Below are 5,223 nucleotides of genomic sequence, written 5' to 3'. Positions count from 1 at the left end.
TGGGAGGCGAGACGGCAGGAATCCTTCGGCCCCCGCCCCAGGCCTGCAGAGCTCCCGAGTCAGGTCGCTGGGTCCCCCAGGCAAGCAGGGTCACCAAGGAGGGCAGCGCGTCCAGACCCCAGCCTGGGCGCCTCATCCGACGCCTCCCCACCCCCCACCCCCGCCGCGGCTGTTGCCATGGTTACCCGCCGCACTCCCTGCAGCCCGAGCCGGAGGTTCACCTCGGCAGGCAGAGGACCGCTGAGCCCCCTTGAGCTGGGGACTCAAGCAGGACGGGACGCGAACCTCACGCGCCGCATACGCACGCTGTACACTGTCACACGCGAACCGCACACGCCGCGCACTCATCTCACCCGCACTCGGCACGTCCCACATCCCATCCCACACACACCACATACACACAAAACACACGCCACACGCACGCACACTCCACACGTGTTGCGCACACTGCATGCACCCCGCGCTCTGCACCACCTCACTCCACACCCAGCCACACACAGCATAAATACACGTACAACACACACACACACCCCTACTCGGGACCTGGACGCCGGAGGATACCAGCCCTAAACAGGCGCCCCCCGCTGGCCCCGCGCCGACTTCTACCTCCGAAGGCACAGCCCGCAGCCGGGTAGAACCCTTACCCGCGCACGCGCAGCAAACTGGTGCGCCCGTCCCTTTTGTGATCGGCGGGCAGCGGATTCCCTGGCCCCCTCTGCAGCTCGACCTTGAAGGTCACCTCAGGGACGGGGCAGCACCCCCAGGCTGGACGGTCAGCGCGGTGGCCCCGGACCCCCCACTCCTCATCCCGCCCGGAAGCGCCCTGACTCCGCGTCTCCAGCGGGCCAGCCCGAGGGTATCCGGGTCGGACCGCCCGGGGGCGCGCTTCCAGGGAGAGCTTGCCAGGGGCTGAGCCTGGGGGACCCCACCACCACCACCATCACAGGGACGCCGCCTCCTAACCCCATCGCACCTCCGGAGGTTGCCCCTCCATCCCACAAGGCAGAAGGAGGCTGGAGGTGGTGAATCTCCCAGAAGGGGAGAGACCCAGGCCATTCACATAACCCCAGTGTCAAGAAGGCAAGTCGCTAAGGCCCGGTATCTTTTCCAGCCGGATGAGAATTTAATCTGGTCAATTTTTTGTTTTGCTTTTGGTGATAAATCACTGAAACTTTCGGCTTAAATCTCCAAAGAATTTCAAAAAGTGGAGCGACATAGCTCTAACAAAACTATCCCATTACCATGAATAAATTTTATATGAACAAGTTTTCTCATAGTCTACACCAATAAAAATGAAAAACAGGGTCGGAATTGATTCTGAACCACATGTCAGATAATAAGTGATATTCATCCAATGACACATGAACCATTTGAAAACATACAGCCCCAACTATCTCGTTAAGAGATGCAGTCCAACAAAAATTTAACTTTTATATGTATATCATAAATATATACCACAATTTTAATATATTTTTGTTGGTTTGAGGAGTTGATTAATTGTATAAATCACTCAACCCAGAGAAACTTTTTTTTAAGAGTCTTAGAATCACAGGAAATAAAATATTTTAAATTTACATTACATACATGTTTTTGTTGCAGAGACCTATACTTGAGTGGTTAGTGAATTACTTTCAAACGTAAAAATGCTTTTATCAAAATAAAATTCAGTGGAAGAAGTGAAAGATGGAGGAGAAAAGAACCAAGAAGAATCTGCCCATGTCTTTGGTATCGCGAGGCCACATTACTACCTAAATTACATTTCGTTTGATATATTTAAAAGAATTGCCCAAGGAAAACTGGAGGCAGATGCATTTAGAAAAAGAAAGCTTTCTTGCAAAGAGTGCAGAAGAGGCAGACTTTAAAAGGACTGTCTCACCAAATCCAAAAAGCCATCAAGTATTTAAAGGGGGGGGAAAAATCACGAGAGAACTAAGGTCACCAAATTTACACTCATCTGTCCTGGGTGGGTCAGCAGCCACTTTCTGCTGCGATAATGCTAATCCTACAGGTCAGGACACGTGACAGGAAGAGCAAAGGTCGGGGCTAAAATTCTTGTTATCGAATAGATTCGAAGTTCACAGGAAATAGGCAGGGTCGGATCATTTAGAGACTGTGATATATGTTTATCTCAAGGTGCAAAGTGGTTTGCTGGGTTAGTTTGGGTTTTTTTGGTTTTTGTTTTATTTGGCTGCGTTGAGTCTTTGTTGCTGCGCACGGGCTTTCTCTAGTTGCGGCGAGCAGGGGCTGCTCTTCGTTGCGGTGCGCGGGCTTCAGTAGTTGCGGCACGTGGGCTCAGTAGCTGTGGCTCGTGGGCTCTAGAGGGCAAGCTAAGTAGTTGTGGTGCACGGGCTTAGTTACTCCGCAGCATGTGGGATCTTCCCAGACCAGGGCTCGAACCCGCGTCCCCTGCATTGGCAGGCAGATTCTTAACCACTGCACCACCAGGGAAGCCCCGGTTGGTTTGTTTTTAGCGGAGGAACGTGACTTGCTCAATGACCTTGGAAGCAGGACAAAATGTCAGATTTTGCTTCTCCAGAGTGAGGAACCATTTTATTTTTGAGTCGAAGTTTACAATACACTGGAAATCACATCGTTTGCAACCTTGTAAACCTCATGATGAAAAACAATAGATATCAACCTGAAAAGGTACCAAAGTTGCATGATTTTTCCAAATTCTTTTAGGAGTTATGTGGACAAAGCAGCTTGAAGGCCATTGACCTAGTTCAACTCCCTTCTGGATAGACTTGTCCACTGTTACACAGAAGGCTGGTAAAATGCAAGGGAAGCTGGGCAAATGACCAAGGAGCACAAGGAAAGACACTCAATGTCACCATCTTCAAGAAAATGCAAATTGAAACCACAGTGAGATGCCACTTCACCCCATAAAATGACTATAATTTTTTTTTAAAAAAGGAAAATAAGTGTTAGTGAGGATATAGAAAAGTTGGAACCCTCATATATTGCTGGTGGGAATGTAAAATGGTGCAGCCGCTGTGGAAAACAGTTTAGTGGTTCCTCAAGAAGTTAAATATAGAATTACCAAAGGACCCAGCAATTCCACTCCTAGGTATATACCCAAAAGAATTAAAAACAAGTGTTCAAACAAAAACTTGTACACAAATGTTCATAGCAGCATTCTTGACAGTCACCAAAAGGTGGAAACAGCTCAAAAGTCCATCAACAGAAGAATGGAAAAATGAAATGGGATGTATCCATACAGTGAAGTAGTATTCAGCCATAAACAGGAGTGAAGCACTGACACATGTTACAACTCAGGTGAACCTTTAAAACATGCTAAGTGAAAGAAGCCAGACACAAAAGGTCACATATTGTATGATTCCGTTTATACGAAATGTCCAGAATAGGCACATCCTTGGAGACAGAAAGCAGTTAGTGGTTGCCAGCGGCTGAGGGGAGGGAGAAACAGGGGGTGACTGCTTCATGAATACAGGTTTCCTTTTGGGGTGATGAAAATGTTCTGGAACTAAATAGTGGTGATGGTTGCACAACACTGTGAATATACTAAATGCCACTGATTTATACACTTAAGATAGTTTAAATGATATGCTTTATGTTATGTGTATTTTAGAAAAAAAAAAAAACAGGTTCTGGGGCCCCACAAAAAAAAAAGCAGGGAGACTGCATAGTGGCCGTGTTTCAGGCCACAAAACACAGGGGATCCAGTTTGCTTAGCCCGCTTCCAACAAAGCTGTCCCAGTCCTCTGCTTAGCTGATAAATGCTGCTGCGGGCACCCACAGGGGAGCCAGGAGGAGCAGCTTGGGTTGTCCCTGCTCTGAGGAGGTCAACCCAACTCCCACCAGAACCTGGCTGGAGCCCCAATTCCTCCATGAGAGAAGCTCAGGGAAGGTGGACGAGGACACTCCAGGGAGCACCTGGAAACTCCTCCTCAAGGCTGCTCTGGGCTCCAGTTGCGGGGTATCAGCCAAGTCCCGGTGAATTGATTCCTGGTGGCTCAATGTGGAAAATGACATTTTTCAATCATCAGATTCAAGTCATCAGCAGATTGTTTTTGTTTTTCTAAACAGAGCACACCTTAACAGGCACCTCCCACCCTCTTAATAAAAAGTTAAGGTTGATGTATTCCACATTTGGAATTAATTAGGGAAGTGGTTCTTTTAACCGGCAGTTCCTTGGGAGAAACTCATTCTGGAGAACAAATGCAAAAGCCAACGTTTTTGGACAAACCACGCCACAGAGAAAACCCCTCTGGAAGTCCAGTGTTTTACACGGAAACTTCTGCTAAACAAACAGGTCAGGGGCAGCGGCACATAATTTGTAAATGTCCAGCCCAGGGAACAGGAAAGACCCAGTGTCTGTCCAGAATGGTCATCCCTCCCCAGCTGCACACTCCCTACAGGAGGATCCTCCCGGAAAAGGCTCTGGTTGTTCAGTTCTTACTATGGCTACTCTTAAGACTTTATTAGAAAATTAACATTTTCTGTTTATGTCATTTTCACCAAAGGTTTGCTTTTCTCATGCGAAACATGGGTAAATAAATTCTGCAAAGAAATTCAAAGGACCAATAAGCAAGCATAGGGAAGGATGTTCATCCTTTCTAAAGAGCCAACAGCAGAGGGATGCTATTTGGACCTAATAATTGCTTTTTAAGATAAAACACAAAGGCAGGTTCCCACCACCACTCACCCAGATGGGAAGCAACTGTCATCACCCACCTTTTCACTCTTTCTGTGGTTCTGCTCCGCCACCAGTTTTGCCACAAATTATGTATGAGACCCTGTGCAAATCATCACACCTGTGTGCCCAGTTTCCTCTGTTAAAACGGGGTTCTGTGTGGGTTTTGCACTTTATTTATTTTTTATTTTTCAGCTGCACTGGGTCTTCATTGCTGCATGCGGGCTTTCTCTAGTTGCGGCGAGCGGGGGCTACTCTTTGTTGCAGTGCGCGAGCTTCTCATTGCGGTGGCTTCTCTTGTTGCGGAGCACGGGCTCTACGTGTGCGGGTTTCAGTAGTTGTGGCACGCGGGCTCAGTAGTTGTGGCTCGTGGGCTCTAGAGCGCAGGCTCAGTAGTTGTGGCCCACGGCTTAGTTGCTCTGCGGCATGTGGGATCTTCCCAGACCAGGGCTCGAACCCGTGTCCCCTGCATTGGCAGGAGGATTCTTAACCACTGTACCACCAGGGAAGTCCTTTTTGCACTTTAGGGAGTGCGAGTTACATAGACTGAGCAGGGCCTCACCGTCCTG

This window comes from Eubalaena glacialis, chromosome 19, assembly GCF_028564815.1.
Source record: "Eubalaena glacialis isolate mEubGla1 chromosome 19, mEubGla1.1.hap2.+ XY, whole genome shotgun sequence".
NCBI lineage: Eukaryota > Metazoa > Chordata > Mammalia > Artiodactyla > Balaenidae > Eubalaena > Eubalaena glacialis.
This window is presented reverse-complemented; position numbering follows the sequence as displayed.